A 19,929-nucleotide genomic window follows, 5' to 3' on the forward strand; every position below is an offset into this window, starting at 1 on the left:
TGGGGGGAGGGGGTTTGGGAGAAGGGGGTTGGATTATGGACATTGGGGAGGGTATGTGCTTTGGTGAGTGCTGTGAAGTGTGTAAACCTGGTGATTCACAGACCTGTACCCCTGGGGATAAAAATATATGTGTATAAAAAATAAAAATTTATAATTAGAAAAAAAAATACTGGGGGAAAAAAATATATGTGTATAAAAAATAAAAAATTTAAAAAAAAAGAAATATATGCCAATAAGTTAATCAACCTAGATGAAAGGGATGCATTCCTGGAAAATGTAAAATTGCAAAATTGAACGAGGAAGAAACTGACAAACTGAATAGACTGATATCTAGTAATGAGATTGAAGCAGTGATCAAAAACTTCCCAAAAAACAAGAGCCAAGGACCTGACGGATTCCCTGGGCAATTTACCAAACTTTCATTGAAGAAATAACACTTATTCTCCTGAAGCTGTTTCCAAAAATTTAAGCAGAAGGAAAACTTTCAGACTCTTTCTATGGAGCCAGCATTACCCTGATCCCCAAACCAGGCAAAGACCCGATCAAAAAGAGAATTTCAGACCAATATCCCTGATGAATATGGATGCTAAGATTCTCAACAAGATCCTAGCAAATAGGATCCAATAGCACATTACAAAGATTATCCACCACGACCAGGTGGGATTCATCCCTGGTTTGCAACGATGGTTCAACATTCACAAATCAATCAATGTGATACAACAAATCAGTAAGAGAAAAGAGAAGAACCACATGGTCCTCTAAATTGATGCAGAAAAACCATTTGATAAAATCCAGCATCTGTTCCTGATTAAAACGCTTCAAAGTATATGGATAGAGGGAACATTCCTGACCTTCATAAAATCTATCTATGAAAAACCAACAGCAAATATCATCTTCAATGGGAAAAAGCTCACAGCCTTCCCGTTGAGATCAGGAACAGGACAAGGATGCCCACTTTCACCACTCTTGTTCAACACAGTATTAGAAGTCCTAGCAACAGCTATCAAACAATAAAGAGATCTAAAAGGTTTTCAAACTGGCATTAAAGAAGTCAAACTCTCTCTCTTCACAGATGACATGATACTTTAAATGGAAAGCCCCCCAAATACTGGAACTCATATAGCAATTCAGTAATGTGGCAGGATACAAAGTGAATTTACAGAAATCAGTGGCTTTCTTATATACTAACAATGAAAATACAGAAAGGGAAATTAGTGAATCGATTCCATTTACTATAGCACCAAGAACCATAAGATACCTGGGAATAAGCCTAACCAAGGAGGTAAAGGATCTATACTCGAGAAACTACAGAAACATTCACGAAAGAAATAAAAAAAGACACAAAAAGATGGAAGACCATTCCATGCTCTTGGATCAGGAGAATAAACATTGTTAAAATGTGTATACTGCCTAGAGCAATCTATACTTTTAATGCCATTCTGATCAAAATTCCCCCAGTATTTTTCAAAGAGCTGGTGCAAATAATCCTAAAGTGACCCCGAATCTCTAAGGAAATGTTGAAAAAGAAAAACAAAACTGGGGCATAATCCGTCTTTATAACTCGCTGCTCAGAATATAACATAAGGAAAGTCACATTGCAATAACCAGTCTACTATATAAGTCCACCCTTGTATAGTGCTTCCAGCTCCTTTCTTTCTGTCTGCTAGACTGGATGCTGCCCTATTGGTGAACTCTTGAATAAAAGCCAATGAGATCTTTAAAATGTACTCAGTTGAATTTTGTTCAGAAGAAAATCCCCCGAAGCCACGGGAAGGTACCGTTTTTGTGCCCCTGTGGTCGGAAATCAGCAAGTACCCCTAGATACAATGAGTGGCCCCCTTAACAACTCTCCCTTTGGCCAGAACCAGTCAGCTAGAACTTAGTGCCTCCCTATTTTGACCTCTAGTTTTGGATCCTGTTCTTGGGGGGCGCGGGGGTGGGGAGGAGAAGGCCTGGAGGGCAGCGAGACACACACTTGCAAGGGATGTGGTCAAAGTGGGCAAGGCCCGTAGAGCTCTGGAGCCTGGCAGGGCATTGGATTGACGAGTGGAGGGCCGGCGCCCGGGCGCGAGTGTGTGTGTGGGGGGAGTGTTGGGGACCAGCCAGGCGCTCACAGGCTGGCGGATATTGCACCGGCGCCAGGGAGAAGCCGAGACGCCGGCCCTCCCGACTTCCTAGAGAGGCTGCGGAGGACCCGGGCGGCGGCGCGCGTGCGCGCCCCGGGCTGACGGAGAGACCGGCGCGGGGCGACAGGCGGTGGCCCGGTGGTGTGGTCGCAGGACGAGCTGGCGGGGGCTTGGGGAGTCGGTGAGCGGCCGGGCGGGGCGCTGGGGCGTCGGGGTCGGCTGGCTGGCGCAGGGTTCCGGAGGGCGGCGGGGGTGTTTGGCCCCTCCCGGTCTGAGAGTAGAGGGGCGGGAGGCGGCTGAGGCCGGGCCTGGAGGCTGCGCCCGGGGCGGGTGGTTTAGCGGGGAAGCCGGTGCCCGCCTCGGGGAGGCGCGTATCTGGAAGTGCTTTGCAGCCCGCGGCAGGGAGTTGGGAGTAATGGCTTCTGCGCTTTATTCTTTCTCCCAATTACGCGAACAAAGCTACTCATTATGGACAATTAGGTGACGCGGGTGAGTGCCAGAAAAGTAAGAGTAACCGCAAGTAGTTTCGTCTGGATGCTTCTTGACAGTATAAATTTGTTCACAATTATGGAAACTCATATACATAAATATATGTTTGTTTGTTTATTACGAAATTGGATCATACCATTGCTTTTAAAAACTTCTTTTAGTATTCTTGTGATACAGTAATGCTGTGATAAGATATGCATATTATTTACCGTAGGCTACAATAAAATTTACCATTTTAACCATTTTAAAGTGTGGCATCATTCAGTGGCATTAAGCACAGTCATACTCTTGCCTCTTGAAAATTCCGGCGGAATGCATTTGTTCACTTGGTGGTCAGAATTGGTGTCAGCATTATGGCATCACTAAGACATATTTCTGACTGTGATGGATAGAAAACATTTTGTTTGCAGTTTATTTTCCTTAGCACACATTGCATTAAGCTGTGTTACATAAAGCGCAACAAGTGACGTTTGTGAAGAAAAATAGCAGTCTTGTTTATTAGGGTGATTGTCTCTTTTCAGAATGAAAAGTGAAGTGTCCGAGAGGGAGGTTTTTATTTTTGTAATATAGGGTTTTTTTTCTTTTTTACAGATTTTATTTTAATAAAGGGGAATATTTAAACAGAAGGTACAGCTCTAACTTAAAACTACTGTACTGTCTCTGACTTGCATAGGCGTCGGTAATCAGAGAATGGTCTCCTTCTAGGTTAAAAGTGGTGGCCAGGAGAGAACACCATCCTGTTTCAAACTCTTTGTAGTTCAAGAGTGAAAATTTGCAGGGAGATGTCAGCAAGCGGCTTTAGTTGTAATTTGAGGAATGAATTTCAGAGGACTTGGCGTCTGTTGGCACGTGTCTGTATCTCTGGGTATACTGAGAGTCTGGTGAATAAGGGTGCTCTTACATGTCATGTTAATGCTGGAGAAAGGCAGACAAAGTTTGGTTAAAAACCATAATCCTTCCTGTGGGTGGTAATGATCAGAATGTTTTCCTTCCCAGATCTTAAAACTTTTAGCCTCCTTTCTTGTTTTATTAAACTGCATTGCTCTGCACACTGTAACATACCTCTTAACATATCTACACTTCATTGGCTGTCCTCCTGTGAGCTCTGGAAGGCGGTATCATTATTATTATTATTATTATTTTGTATCATTCACCACAGAGACCTTAGTGCCTGGGGCATAGTAGGTGCTCAATAGATATTGTTAAGTTAATAAAAGAATGACTGTAAATTGGAGACAAGAATGACAGTATTTGGTATCTTTGATTGCCAAGTTAATTTTTAAGCTAAGAAAAAAAGTAAATCAGAGAAAAACGGTAACACACTTCCTCAATTCAAAAAACTTTTTTCTTTTGAGTAATTGTAGATTTACAGGGGGTTGCAGAAGTTGTAGAGTTCCCTTATAGTCTTCGCTCAGTTTGCCTAAAGTTAAAGTTAACCACAGAACAGTCATCAAACTTAAGAATTTCACAGTGGCGCAGTACTGTTAATTAAACTGCTGACTTTAATATTTAGAGGTCATCAGCTTCTCACTAGTGACCTTTTTCTGTTCCAGGATCCAGTCTAGAATCCCTCGTTGCGTTTAGTAGTCATGTCTCCAAGTTTTCCTTTAGTATGTGACGGTCTCTCCATCTTTCCCTGTTCTTCGTGACCTCGATGCTTTTGAAGTATGTTGTGCTGGTATTTTTAGAATGCTCCTCACTTTGGTTTTGTCAGGCATTTTCTCCTGCTTCGATTGGATGGTGTCGATATGTCTTATTACTGTTGATATTAATTTTGATCTAGTGGTGTCTGCCACTGTAAAGATACTGTCTTTCCCTCTGTAACTAGCAATTATACTTTGAGACCTTGCATAACAATATCCTGTTTCACCTACTAATTAGCCTTCCTGGTGGATCTTATTAGTGTAATGGTCTAAAGGTGACTTTCATTTCTGTTATTCTCCCTACAGTTATTAATTGGAATACTTTCTGAGGAAGAGTTGTGTCTTGTTTCCCTTTGCTTTATTTATTCAGTTAGTTATATGAGTGTGTGATGTTGGGTATGTATTCTTTGAGCTCTGATGCAGTGCTGATATTATTTTGTTACTTGAATTATTCTAGCCTTGGCCATTGGGCGCTCTTTGCAGTTGGCTCCTGTTTCCCCTTGAAGTGCCCACATCCATTTTGGTGTCTTTCCCTGACTTTCTGGCACCACAGAATGCTTGTGTTGTATCTTTCCCTCCCCAGTCCTGAAGACCACCAAGTTCCGTTTACTGGAGAAAGGTATGGAGAAACCCAAGTTTGGGACACGAGGTTTGAGTTCATTTCTTAATTGATGGATTTGTTTAATATAACATTCCAGTTATGTACTGGAAGCAGTTTTTCTTGTTTCCTTACCAGTGTATAAAATAAAGCATATGTACCCTGACACTGGTAGGAAAAACACAAGACTAAGAGACTGCTTAATGAGGATTTTAAAAGAAAACAAAATCACATTGTGTATGAGTTGAAGAAAGGGAGGGAAGGAAGAAGGAAAGAAAGAAGGAAAAGAGAAGAAGGGAAAAAAAGAATGCCCCTGGAAAATGCCCCGATAATTGCTTGGGATTTTCCTTGTGCTTTACAAAGCCATTTTCACTGTAGGATTGAGACTGGGATTGAGGTATGAAGCTCTGGGAGAATAGTCCTGATCAGCCCAGGTTTCCTCCTGGGTTTGGGATGAGTGAAGTTTTCCTTCTGTTCTCAAAAGCTAGTTGGGACGTGGAGAAACCCTGAGGCATTAGGATACCTGAATTTAACCTTGCGGGATCAGCTCACTGGCCTCCTATGTCCTTAACTGTGCTCTGGGTCTTTCATCCAGAGTCCAAAAGGGTCTTCTCCATGTTCAAGGTTGTAGAAGCTGGCCTAACCCTTTCTTTGGTCAAAGGCCTGGAATCCTTTGCCAAATTCCTGGCGTTTGCCCTCAGTTTCCTGTCTGTCAGTCTTCTCATCACCGCTGTCCAGATACTTCACCCACCTCTTTAGACATTTCTATGACAGCTGCTTCAGAAAAGATCTGCTTGGAGGCTTAAAATTGGTGCTTATTGTGCCGTGGGTCTCCATTTCCTGAGATAGGTCATGCCGTTTATATTTTCTGGTGGTTGCATATCTCCCCGCAGAATCACTGTTCCCCACCTCCTACCTGGTAACCAACTGCAGGAGATATTCTGTTTGTATAGATCCAGATTCTCATCTTACTTCTCAGGCTTATTTCAGGCTTATTTGGTGGGTGGTCAGAGTCTTGTTGATACCCAGCTCAGTTCAGGGTTCTGGTTGAAATAGGGTCCCTTACTCCTCCTCTATCTTTTCTTACCTATATTTACCTTTTCTAATAACAGTTTTATAGTTTTAGCTAGTATCTTTAGGTCTACATTTAATTAATTAATTTTTTAAAATCAATTTAATTAACATTTAGTATATTATTATTTTCAAGGGTAGAATTTAATTATCTATCAGTTGCATATAACATCCAGTGTACATTACATCAAGTGCTTTCCTTAACTTCCATCACCCATTTACACTATCCTCCACCTAAATCCCCTCAAGCAACCCTCAGTTTGTGTCCTATAGTTAAGAATGCTTATGGTTTGCCTCCCTCTCTGATTTTGTCTTACTTTATTTTTCCTTCCCTTCCCTTACATTCATCTGTATTGTTTCTTAAATTCCACATATGAGTGCTCTCATGTGGTATTTGTCTTTCCCTGACTGACCTACTTTGCTTAGCATAAAACCCTCTAGGTCTATCTACATCGTTGGCAGATGGCAAGATTTCATTCTTTTTGATGTCTGAGTAATAATCCATTATATTTATACTACCTCTTCTCTATCCATTCATCAGTTTTTTGGTAGGTCTGCAGTTAATTTTGAATTAATTTTTATATATTGCATTATTTAGGGTTCCAACTTCATTCCTATTTATGTAAACTTTGTTATCACAGCACCATTTGTGGAAAAAACTATTCTTTCCCCCTTAAGTGGTCTTGGCATCCTTGTCAAAAATAAATTGAGGGCGCCTGGGTGGCTCAGTGGGTTAAGCCACTGCCTTAGGCTCAGGTCATGATCTCAGGGTCCTGGGATCGAGTCCCGCATCAGGCTCTCTGCTCAGTAGCCTGCTTCCCTCTCTCTTTCTCTGCCTGCCTCTCTGTCTACTTGTGATCTCTGTCAAATAAACAAATAAAATCTTTAAAAAAATAAATAAAAAATAAAAATAAATTGAGCATAGATATATGGGTTTATTTGGGGACTCTTAATTCTATTTAATTGATCTCTATGTCTGCCCTTATGCCCACACCACACTTTCTTGATGACTGCTGCTTTATGAATGAAGTTTTGAAATTAAGAGTGTTTCTTCCAGTTTATTCTTTTTCAAGATCTTGTTGGCTATGCTGGGCCTCTTCAGTTTCCATATGTTAGGATTGGTTTTTCAATTTCTGTAAAGAAGCCAGACGGGATTTTAATAGGGTTTGTATTGAATCTTCATATAATTTGGGAGTACTGTCATTTGACAATATTTTGTTTTCTGATCCCTGGACAGAGGATCTTTCCATTTACTTAAATCCTTAATTTCTTTTAGCAATGTAGTTTTCAGGGTATAAGTTTTGTTTTTCCTCTGAAAATTCATTTGTAAGTATTTTATTTTTTTATGAGATTACAAATATAAGTATATATTATTTCTTAATTTTATATTTGATTTGTTCATTTCTGCTATAGAAATACTATTAACTTTTGCAAACTGATCTTATATCCTCCAATCTTGCTGAACTCTTCTATTCTAATAGCTTTTAGTGGAGTACTTTTGATTCCCTATATATGTATCATGTCATTTGCAAATAGAAATATTTCCATTTCTTTTCCTTTCCCATATGGGTTCTCTTTTCAAAGATTAATTCCACTATAATTAACCTATACTGTTATATTAACTTCAGGTGTACAGTACAGTTAGTGAACAGTTCTGTACATTACTCATCAGGATAAGTGTACACTTAATCCCCTTCACCTGTTTTACTCTTCCCTCCACCCATCTCTCCTCTGGTAACCATCAATTTTCTATTTAAGAGTGTGGGTTTTTGGTCTCTTCTTTTCTTTTTTTTTTTTTTTTTTTAAAGATTTTATTCATTTATTTGACAGAGAGAAATCACAAGTAGATGGAGAGGCAGGCAGAGAGAGAGAGAAGCAGGCTCCCTGCTGAGCAGAGAGCCCGATGCGGGACTCGATCCCAGGACCCTGAGATCATGACCTGAGCCGAAGGCAGCAGCCTAAACCACTGAGCCACCCAGGCGCCCTGGTCTCTTTTTTTCTTTACTCATTTGTTTTTTATTTTCTGAAATTCCACATGAGTGAAATCATGTGATACTTGTCTCTTTCTGACTGATTTATTTCACTTAACATTATACTTTCTAGATCCATTCATGTTTTTGCAAATGAGAGTAATATTTTACTGTATACATGCGTGTGTATATATGTATACACACATACACACACACTCTCCACATCTTTATCCATTCATCTACTTGGATTGCTTCCCCAATTTGGTTATTGTAAGTAACAGTCAATAAACATAGAGGTGCACATATTTCTTTGAATTAGTGTTTTTGTATTCTTTGGATAAATACCCAGTAGTAAATTAACTATATTGTATGGTAATTCTATTTTTAATCTTTTGAGAAACCTCCAAACTGTTTTCCAGAGTGACTGCACCAGATTGCATTCCTACCAATAGTACATGAGGGTACCTTTTTCTCCACATCCTGGCCAACAGTTGTTATTTCTTGTGTTTTTTATTTTAGCCATTCTGACAGATGTGAGGTAACATCTCATGTGGTAATGATTTACATTTCCCTGAAGATAAGTTATGTTGAGCCTCTTTTCATGTCTGCTGGCTATCTGGATATCTTTTTCAGAAGAATGTCTGTTCATGCCTTCTGCCCATTTTCAAGTTGGATTATTTTCTTTTCTTTTGGTATTGAGTTTTATTAGATCTTAATATATTTTGGATACTAACGCTTTATCAGATATGTCATTTGCAAATATTTTTTCCCGTTCAGTAGGTTTCTTTTAGTTTTGTTAATTTTTTCCTTTACTGTGCAGAAACCTTTTATTTGATGTGATACCAACAGTTTATTTTTGCTTTTGCTTCCCTTGCCTCAGGAGACCCATGTAGAAAAATGTTGCTACAGCCAATTTCAGAGAATTATCCCCTGTGCTGTCTCATGGGATTTTTGTTTCAGGTCTCACATTTAGGTGCTCAGTCCACTTTGAGTTTATTTTTGTATATGATGTAAGAAAGTGTATATCACAGTTTTCCCAGCACCATTTGTTGGAGAAACTACTTCCTATTGCATATTCTTGCCTCCTTTGTCAAAGATCAATTGACCATATAATCATGAGATTATTTCTAGGTTTTCTGTTGTGTTCCATTATACTCTCTAGATCCATTCATGTTGTTGCAAATGAGAGTAATATTTTATTGTGTGTGATTCCAACTATTTTGATTACTACAGTTTTGTAGTATAACTTGAAATCTGGGATTCTGATGCCTTCAGTGTGTTCTTTTTCAAGGTTGCTTTGGCTATTTAGGGTCTTTTGTGGTTCTGTACAAATTTTTAGGATTGTTCTGGTTCTGTGAAAAATGCTTTTGTATTTTGGTAAGAACTATATTAAGTGTGTAAGTTACTTGGGGTAGTATCCACATTTTAATAAAATTTGTTCTCCCAATCCATGAGCATGGAATATCTTTCTAATTATATTATCTTCAGTTTCTTTCATTGGTGTTTTATAGTTTTCACAGTACAGGTCTTTCATCTCTCTGGTTAAGTGTATTCTTAGATATGTTATTGTATTTGGTGCAATTGTGAATAGGATTAATAGGATTTTTTCCTTTTCTTTTTTTTTTTTTAAAGATTTATTTATGTTAGAGGGAGAGAAAGAGCGCACAAATGGGAGGAGCAAAGGTAGAGAAAGAGAGATTTCAGACAGACTCCATGCTGATTGGGGAGCCCCATGTAGGGCTAGATCTTAGGACTCTGAGATCACGACCTGACCTGAATCCAAGAGTTGGATGCCAACCGATTGTGCCATCCAGGCAACCTGACATTGTTTTCTTAATTTCTCTGTGTGTTGCTTCATTATTAGTGTATAAATATACAGTGGATTTTTCTGTATAGTGATTTTGTGTCCTGCAACCTTACTGAATTCATCTATTAATTCTGGTAGTTTTTCTTTTTTTTTTTTTAATCTTTAGGGTTTTTTTTTTAATATATAATATCATGTCATTCACAAATAGTGAAAATTTTATTTCATTCTTACTGATGGATTTTTTTTTTTTTTTTTGGTCTGATTATTTTGGCTAGGATTTGTAGTACTATGTTGAATTAAAGTGGTAAGAGGGGACATCTTTTTCCTACTCTTAGGTAGAAAGCTCTCAGTTTTTCTTCATTTATGTTAGCTGTGGGTTTTTCATATATGACCTTTATTATGTTGAGGTATGTTCCCTTTACACCTACTTTGTTGTGGTGTGGGTTTTTTTTTAATACTTCGTCACTTTTTCTGCATCTTTTGAAATGATCATATGGTTTTTGTTTTTTCTCTTGTTGATGTGATGTATCACACTGATTTGTGACTAATGAATCACACTTAAATAAATTCCACTTGTTCATGGTGAATGATTATTTTAATACGTTGTTGGAATTAGTTTGCTATTATTTTATTGAGGACTTGTGTATCTCTGTTCATCAGGGATACTGGCCTGTAGTTCTCTTTTTTTAATGGTGTATTTATTTGGTTTTGGTATCAGGGAAATGCTGGTCTCACAGAATAAATTTGGAAACTTTCCTTCCTTTTTCCATTTTTTGGGAATAGTTTGAAAAGAATAGATATGAACTCTTCTCTAAATGTTGGTAGAATTCCCCCTCTGAAGCCATCTGGTCCTGGACTTTTGTTTGTTGGGAGTTTTTTGATTACTGAACAATTTGATTTCTGGTAATTTGTCTGCTTAAATTTTCTATTTCTACCTGATTCAGTTTTGAGAGGTTACATATTTCTAGAAAATTATCCATTTCTCTATGTTGTTCAATTTGTTGGGATATAATTTTTGTTTTATAAACCTTTGTAATTTTGTGGTGGTGTTTCTCCCCTTTCATTTCTGTGTTTGTTTGAGTCCTCTCTCTCACAGTAAGTCTGACAAAAGGTTTATCAATTTTGTTGATCTTTTCAAAGAATGAGATCTTTGTTTTATTGATCTGTTCTGTTTCTTTCCTTCCTCCTTCCTTACTTATGGATTTTCTCTAATCTTTACTTTTTTAGCTCCTTTAAGTATAAGGTTAATTTTTTTTGTCTGAGATTTTTCTCTATTGTTGAGGTGGGCTTGTATTATTGTTAACTTCCCTCTTGGAAAAACTTTTGCTGCATCCCAAAGATTCTGGACTGTTGTGTTTTCATTTCCGTTTTCCTCCATGTATTTTTTTATTTCTTTTTTGATTTCTTGGTTAATCTATTAATTATTTATTCACCTGTTATTTCCATGTATTTGTGTTCTTTTCAGTTTTTCTTGTATATAACTTCTAGTTTCGTAGCATTGTGGTCAGAAAATTACATGGTATAATTTGGATCTTTTGGAATTTGTTGAAACTTGTTTTGTGACCTAACATTTGATCTGTTCTGGAGAATGTTCCATGTGTACCTGAAAAGAATGCATAATCTGCTGTTTTAGGTTGGAATATTCTGAATATATCTTGAGATCCATGTGGTCTGATGTGTCATTCATATCCATTGTTTACTTGTTGGTTTTCTTTTTAGATTCTCTATCTATTGATGTGTGTTGTTAAAGTTCCTTGGTATTGTACAACTATAAATTTTCTCTGTTATGGTTATTATTACCTCCTTTATGTATTTATGTTCTCCTGTATTGGCTACATAAATATTTACAGTTGCTGTATTTTCTTGTTAGATTGTCCGCTTTATAATTATATAGTGTCCTTCTTTGTCTACTGTCAGTATTTGTTTTAAAGTCAGTTTGTCTGATAAAAGTATTGCTACCTTTTCACTTCCATTTGCATGATAAGTGCTTCTCCGTTCCTTCACTTCAAATCTGCCCGTGTCTTCAGGGCTGAAACGAATGTCTTGTAGGCAGCATATAGATGGGTCTTGGGTTTTTGTCTATTCCATCACCAGTATCTTTTGATTAGAGCATTTAGTCCATTTACAGTCAAAGTAATTATTGATAGGTATGTGTTTATTGCCATTTTGTTACTTGTTTTATGTTTGTTTTTACAGGTCTTCTGTTCCTTTCTTCTTTTGCTCTCCCTTCTCTCTTGGGTCTGCTGGCTTTCTTTAGTGATATTCTTGGATTTCTTTCTGTTTATTTTTTGCATACTTGTTACCAGGTTTGATGTGTGGTTACCGTTAGGTTTATATATAACATTTTATATGTAGCACTCTACATTAAGTGGACAGTTGCTTAAGTTTGAACCCATTCTAAAAGCACTAAATTTCTGTTCTTCTCCCACCCATGTTTTAGGTGTATGATGTCATACTTAATATCCTTATATTTTGTGAATTTCTTGCCTTAATGTTATATGTATACTTAATTTACTTCATTTTGCTTCCTACTCTGCTTACTCCTCTTTATGGTCTTTCCTTTCTGCTCAGAAAGTCCCATTTGATACATCTTGTAAGTTTGGTTTAGTGGTGATAAATTCCTTTAAACTTTTTTTGACCAGGAAACTCTGTCTCACCTATTTTTAATGATAGCCTTCCTGGATAGACTATTCTTTGGCTGCAAAGTTTTTCCTTTCAGCACTTTGAATATATGATATCACTCCCTTCTGGTGTTCAGAGTTTTTCCTGAAGAATCCACTGATAACCTTATAGAGTTTCCCTTATGTGTTTTCTTCTCTTTTGCTGCTTTTAAAACTCTCTTTATCACTGGTTTTTGCCATTTTAGTTATTATGTGTTGTTGTGGACCTCCTTTGTTAATTTTTTTGGGGGGGGGCTCTCTTTACCTCCTGGATCTAGATTTTTGTTTTCTCTTTCTTTCCCCAGATTTGGGAAGTTTTCAGCTATTATTTTTTCAAATGCATGTTCTGCTCCCTTTTCTCTCTCTTCTCATTCTACGTCCCTACCATGCAAATGTTACTATGCTTGAAGGTGTCGCTAAGTTTCTTTAACTCATTTTCTTACTTATTTATTGTTGATTTTTAAAAAAAGATATCCTGTATTTATTTGAGAGAGAGGAAGGGAGGGAGGGAGGGAGGGAGAGGGAGAAGCAGACTCCCTGCTGAGCAGGGAGCTCTGAGAATCATGCCCTGAGTTGAAGGCAAATGCTTAACCAACTGAGCTGCCCAGGTACCCCTATTTTTTCCTCAATTTTTTATTTAAATTCTAGTTATTTAACATGTAGTCTAATAGTATTTTCAGAAGTCAAATATAATAATTCATCACTTCCATATAACCCCCAGAGCTCAACACACCAGGTGCCCTTGTTAATACCGATCACCCATCTAACCCAATCCACCACCCACCTCCTTCTGTCAACCCTCAGTTTGTTCTCTGTGAGTCTCATGGTTTATTCCCTCCCTCTTTTCTTTCTCCTTCCCATATGTTTATCTGTTTTGTTTCTTAAATTCTTCATATAAGTGAAATTTTATGGAATTTGTCCTTCTCTGGCTGACTTATTTTGCTTACCATAATGCACTCTAGCTCTATCCATTTCATTGCAAATGGAAAGATTTCATTCATTTTGATGGCTGAGTAATCCATACCAAAGATATGGTATGTATATACCATATCTTTATCCCTTCATCAGTCAGTGGATATTTGGGCTCAATCCATGCTTGGCTATTGTTAATAATACTGGAACATCAGGCTACATGTACCCTTTTGAATCTGCATTTTTGTAACCTTTGGGTAAATACCTAGCAATGCAATTGCTGGATTGTAAAGTAGTTCTGTTTTTAACTTTTTGGGGAAATATCCATACTATTTTCCACAGTGGCTGCACCAATTTGCATTCCCACCAGCAGCGCAAGGGGGTTCCCCTTTCTCCACATCCTCAGCTACACTTGCTGTTTCTGTGATACTAATTTAACCATTCTGACAGGTGTGAGGTGATATATTATCACACTTTTGATTTTTATTTCCCTGATGCCAAGTGATTCCAAGTGATGTTGAGCATCTGTTTATGTGCCTGTTGGCTATCAAAGAAGATATCTTCTTTGGAGAAGTGTCTGTTCCTGTCTTCTGCCCTTTTATTTTCTGTTTTTCTTTGTGGGTCTTGGGTTTTTTTGTTTTTTTGTTTTTTGGTTTTTTTTTGGTTCTTTGTGTTTTTGGTGTTGAGTTTGGTAAGTTCTTTTTAGCCTTTTATGTGGTATGTCATTTGCAAATATCTTCTCCTGTCCCATAGGTTGCCTTTTAGTTATGTCAGCTGTTTCATTTGCTGTGCAAAGTTTTTTAATCTTGAATTCCTGGTAGTTCATTTTTGCCTTTATTTCTCTTGCCTTTGGAGACATGTCTAACAAGAAGTTACTGTGGCTGAGATCAAAGAGGTAGCTGTCTTGTTCTTCTCTAGTACTTTGATGGATTCCTGTCTCACATTGAGGTTTTTCACCCCTTTTGAATTTATATGTATGTATAGTATAAAGAAGTGGTCCAGTTTCATTCTTCTGCATATTGCTGTCTGGTTTTCTCAACACCATTTGTTGAAGACAATGCCTTTTTTTCCACTGAAGATTCTTTCCTTCTTCTTTTTTTTTTTTTTTAAAGATTTTATTTATTTGACAGACAGAGATCACAAGTAGGCAGAGAGGCAGGCAGAGAAAGGGGGGCAGGCAGGCTCCCCACTGAGCAGAGAGCCCGATGCAGGGCTCGATCCCAGGACCTTGGGATTATGACCTGAGCTGAAGGCAGAGGCTTTAACCCATTGAGCCACCCAGGTGCCCCAATTCTTTCCTTCTTTGTCAGGGTTAGTTGACCACAGAATTGTGGGTCAATTTCTGGGTTTTCTGTTCTGTTCCATTGATCTATATGTTTTTGTGCCAGTGCCATACTGTCTTGATGATCACAGCTATGAATATAGCTCAAAATCTGGAATCATGATGCTTCCTGCTTTGTCTTTCTTTTTCAGTATTGCTTTAGCTGTTTGGGGATTTTTGTCATCCCATACAAATTTAGAAATGCTTGTTCTGGCTCTTTGAAAACTGCTGCTAGTATTTTTACAAATTTATTTAAATACAATTTAGTTAATATGTAATGTATCACCAGCTTCAAATTTAGTGAGTCATCAGTTGCATATAACACCCAGTGCTCATCACATCAAGTACCCTCCATAATGCCTATCCCCAAATTACCACATCCCCCCACCCACCTTCCCTTCAGCAATCCTCAGTATTTGCTAGAATAGATAAATAGCTAGAATAGATAGAATAGATAAGAATCTCTTATGGTTTGCCTCCTTCTCTGTTTTCATCTTATTTTATTTTTCCTCCCCTTCCCTTATGTTCATCTGTTTTGTTTCTTAAATTCCACATTGGTGAAAGCATATGGCATATGTCTTTCTCTGACTAACTTATTTCACCTAGCATAATACTCTCTAATTCCATCCATGTTATTGTAAATAGCACTATTTCTGAGTTTGATGAGTTATAGATTTTGGACACTGTCTGATAAGACATTTGCAAATATCTTCTCCCCTCCCATAGGTTGCCTTTCCGTTTTGTCAACTGTTTCCTTTGTTGTGCAAAAGCTTTTTTTTTTTTTTTTTAGATTTTATTTATTTATTTGACAGACAGTGATGACAAGTAGGCAGAGAGGCAGACAGAGAGAGAGGGGAGAAGCAGGATCCTCGCTGAGCATAGAGCCTGATGCAGGGCTTGATCCCAGGACCCTGGGATCATGATCTGAGTCAAAGGCAGAGGCTTTAACCCACTGAGCCACCCAGGTGCCCCATACAAAAGCTTTTTATGCTGATGAAGCCCTATTCATATTTGCTGTTGTTTCCCTTGCCTTTATAGAGGTGTCTTGCAAGAAGTAGCTGCAGTTCAGGTTGAAGAGGTTACTGCCTTTCTTGTCCTCTAGAATTCTGATGGATTCTTGTTTCACACTGAGGTCTTTTCATCCATTTTGAGTTTATCTTTGTGAATGGTATAAGAGAATGGTCCAGTTTCATTCTCCTGGGTGTGGCTATCTGGTTTTCTCTGCACCATTTTTTGAAGTGACTATCTTTTTTTCTGTTAGATACTCTTTCCTGTTCTGTGGAAGTTTAGCTAACTATAGTGCTGAGGGTCTGTTTCTGGGTTCCCTACTCTGTTCCATGGACCTTTGTATCTCTTTTTGTGCCAGTTCTATACTGTTTTGATGATATAGCTTTGTAATAGAGCTTAAGTCTGGAATTATGATGCCTCCACATTTGGTTTTCTTTTTCAACATTCTTTTGGCCATTCAGTCCAAATATAGTATGGACTGTTAGTTCCAGCTCTGTGAAAAATGCTTACAGTATTTTGATAGGGAATGAATTGAATGTGTAGATTACTCTGGGTAGCATAGAGGTTTTAACAATATTTGTTCTTCCAGTCGATGAGCATGGAACAGTTTTCCATTTCTTTGTGTCATCTTCAATTTATTTTATAAGTGTTCTGTAGTTTCCAGAGTACAGATCCTTTACGTCTTTGGTTAGGCTTATTCCTAGGTATCTTACTTTTTTTTTTTTGTACAATTGTAAATGGGATTGATTCTTGATTTCTCTTTTTCCTGACTTATTGTTAGTGTACAGAAATGTAACTGACTTCTATGCATTGATTTTATATCCTGGGATTTTGCTGAATTCTAGCAATTTTGGGTGATGTCTTTTGGGTTTTCAACATAAGAGTATCATGTCCTCCAAGAAGATTGAAAGTTTGACTGCTTCTTTGCCAATTTGGATGCCTTTTATTTCTTTTTGTTGTCTGGTTGCTGATGCTAGGACTCCCAGTACTATGTTGAATAACAGTGGTGACAGTGGACATCTATTTATCTTCCTGACCTAAGGGGAAAAGCTCTTAGTTTTTCCCTGTTGAGCATGATATTCTCTTTGGGTCTTTTGATATATAATTTTTATGTTACTGAGGTATGTTCTCTCCATCCCTGCCCAGCAGAGAGGTTTTTTGTTTTTGTTTTTGTTTTTCAGAGAGGTTTTATCAAGAGAGGATGCTGATTTTTATCAGATGCTTTTTCTACATCTATTGAGAGGATTGTATCGTTCTTGTCCTTTCTTTTATTAATGTGATGTATCACATTGACTTATGGATGGTGAACCACTCCTGCAGGCCAGGAGTTAATCCCTCTTTCTTGTAATGAATAATCCTTTATGTGTCCTGTTGGATCCTTTTAGCAGTATCTTGGTGAGATTTATTGCATCCTTGTTCATCAGGGATATTAGTCTGTAATTCTCCTTTTTGGTAGCGTCATTGTCTGGTTTTGAGATCAAGCTAATGCTGGCTTCATACAATGAGTTTGGAACTTTTCATTCCATTTGTTTGTTTTTTAAGATTTATGTATGTTTGCGAGAGAGACACAGAGAGGGAGCAAGCACAGACTGGGGGAGGGGCAGAGGGAGAAGCAGACTACCCGCTGAACAGAGAACCTGATGTGGGACTCAATCCCAGGACCCTGGGATCATGACCTGAGCCGAAAGCAGATGCTTAACCAGCTGAGCCACCCAGGTACTCTTCCATTTCTTTTTCTTCTTCTTCTTCTTTTTTTTTTTTTTAGAACATTTTCAGGAGTGTAGGTATTAATTCTTCTTTAAATGTTTAATAGTGGGGCACCTGGGTGGCTCAGTCGTTAAGCGGCTGTCTTCGTCTCTGATCATGATCTCAGGTCCTGGGATCAAGCCCTGCATCAGGCTTCCTGCTCAGCGGGAAGCCTGCTTCTCCCTCTCCTCTTACTTGTGCTCCCTCTCTCTTGCTGTTTCTCTCTGTCAAATAATTAAAATCTTAAAAAAAAAAAAAAAAAGTTTGGTAGAATTCTGCTGTGAGGCCATGTGGCCATGGACTCTAGTTTGTTGGGAGATTTTTAATTACTGCTTCAATTTCTCTGCTGGCTATGCATCTGTTCATCTTTTCTATTTCTTCTTGTTTCAGTTTTGGTAATTTATGTTTCTAGGAATACATTCATTTTCTTAGATTGTCTAGCTCATTGACATATAATTTTTTATAATATTCTCTTATAATTCTTTGTATTTCTTCATTGTTGGCTGTGATTTCTCCTCATTCTTCATAGTTTTATTTATGTGGGTATTTTCTCTTTTCTTTTTGATATGTCTGGCTGGGGATTATCAATTTTATTAATTCTTTAAAAGAACCAGCTCCTAGTTTTGGTTATCTTTTCCATTGCTTGTTTGGTTTCTGCTCTAATCTTTATTATTTCTCTTCTCCTACTGTACTTAGACTTTTCTTTTTCCAGTCTTTCGGTATATGGTTAGGTTTTGTGTTTTAGAGTTTTCTTGCTTCTTGAAGAAGGCCTGTATTGCCATATGAGTTCTCTCTAGGACCATCTATGCTACATCCAAAGGTTCTGAACTGTCATGTTTTCATTCTCATTTGTTTCCATGTATTTTTTAAATTCTCCTTTTAATTTCTGGATTGATTCATTCATTCTGTAGTAGTTTGCTTTTTAGCCTCCATGTATTTGTGTTCTTTCCAAGTTTTTCCCTGTAGTTGGAGGCTAAAGAACAAACTACTACAGAATGAATAAATCAATCCAGAAATTAAAGGAGAATTTTAAAAATACATGGAAACTGTTTTTCCCCATTGAGGATGATATTAGCCTCTTTCATACATGGCCTTTATGATGTTGAGGCATATTCTAGCTACCTCTGCTTTCTTGAGAGTTTCTATCAAGGACTCATACTGTATTTTGTCAGATGCTTTCTCTGCATCTATTGAGAGGATCATATGATTCTTATCTTCTCTTTTATTAATGTAGTGTATCACACTGATTACTTTGTGACTATCTGACCCACCCCTCTAGCCCAGGAATAAATCCCACCAGGAATAAATCGTGGTTTATGGTTCATTTAAACTACTGTTGGATTCAATTAGCTAGTATCTTCTTGAGAATTTTCATATCCATCTTCATAGGGGATATTGGGATATTGGACTGTAATTACTCTTTTTAGTGAAGTCCTTGTGTGATTTTGGAATCAAGGTAATGCTGGCCTTATAGAGTGAGTTTGGAAATTTTTCTCCCATTTCTATTTTTTTTGGAACAGTTTGAGAAGAATAGGTATTAATTCTTCCTTAAATGTCTGATATAGTTCTCCTGGTATATATAGGCTTTTTGGCCCTGTACTTTTGTTTGTTGGGATATTTTTGATTAATGATTCAGTTTCTTTGCTGGTTATGGTCAGATTTTCTGTTTCTTCCTGTTTCAGTTTTGGTAGTGTGTATATGTCTAGGAATGCATCCATTTCTTCTATATTGCCCAGTTTGTTGGCATATAATTTTTTTTATAATATTCTCTTATAATTGTTTGTATTTCTGTAGAGTCTTGATTGTGATCTCTCCTCTTTCATTCATGATTTTATCTATTTGGCTCCTTTCTCTTTTCTTTTTTTCTTTTTTTTTAGATTTTATTTATTTATTTGACAGAGATCACAAGTAGGCAGAGAGGCAGGCAGAGAGAGAGGAAGGGAAGCAGGCTCCCCACTGAGCAGAGAACCTGATGTGGGGCTCGATCCCAGGACTTTGGGATCATGACCTGAGCTGAAGGCTGAAGCTTTAACCTACTGAGCCACCGAGGTCTCTCTCTTTTCTTTTTGGTAAGTCTGGCTACGGTTGTTGTTGTTGTTTTTTAATTTTATTAATTCTTTAAAATAACCAGCTCTTATTTTCATTTCTCTGTTCTACTGGGATTTTGTTTGTTTCTATATTCATTATTTCTTGCTTCCATCTATTTTTTTCTTTAATTTTTTTGTAATCCCATTCATTCTTTAGTAGAATGTTCTTTACTCTCCATTTATTTGTGGTCTTTTTAAATTTTTTCTTATGGCTGTCTTCTATTTCCTCTAGTCTACTCTTCATTCTATCTAGTATATTTTTAATTTTTGTTATTGGATTCTTCATCTCTGATGGTTTCTCTTTAACGTCTTGTATCTCTGTTGAGGGTCTTACTGAGGTCCTCCACTCTTCTAAAGTTCGGTGAATATCTTTATGATTATTACTTGAGATTCTCTATTAGGCATATCACTTATCTCCATTTCATTGAGGTCTTTTGCTTGATATTTTGTCCTATACTTTGATTTTGGACATATCCCTGTTTTCTCATTTT

The 19,929-nt window shown here is 37.5% G+C and overlaps 1 protein-coding gene across 2 annotated transcripts in view; it reads left to right on the forward strand.

The window, feature by feature from the left end:
• Positions 1-2,176: 2,176 nt before the first annotated feature.
• The window catches only part of ZNF445 (zinc finger protein 445), a 37,509-nt gene continuing 19,756 nt past the window's right edge, over positions 2,177-19,929 (forward strand). Inside the window, exon 1 of one of the 2 annotated variants that reach the window (XM_082724814.1) lies at positions 2,177-2,307. The gene's annotated coding sequence lies outside the window, so the exon portion shown is untranslated. Of the gene's footprint in view, positions 2,308-2,392; positions 2,616-19,929 lie in introns of those variants that run through there. The other variant, XM_082724815.1, reaches the window with a different exon arrangement.

This window comes from Mustela nivalis (assembly GCF_964662115.1).
Source record: "Mustela nivalis genome assembly, chromosome: 1".
Taxonomy (NCBI): domain Eukaryota; kingdom Metazoa; phylum Chordata; class Mammalia; order Carnivora; family Mustelidae; genus Mustela; species Mustela nivalis.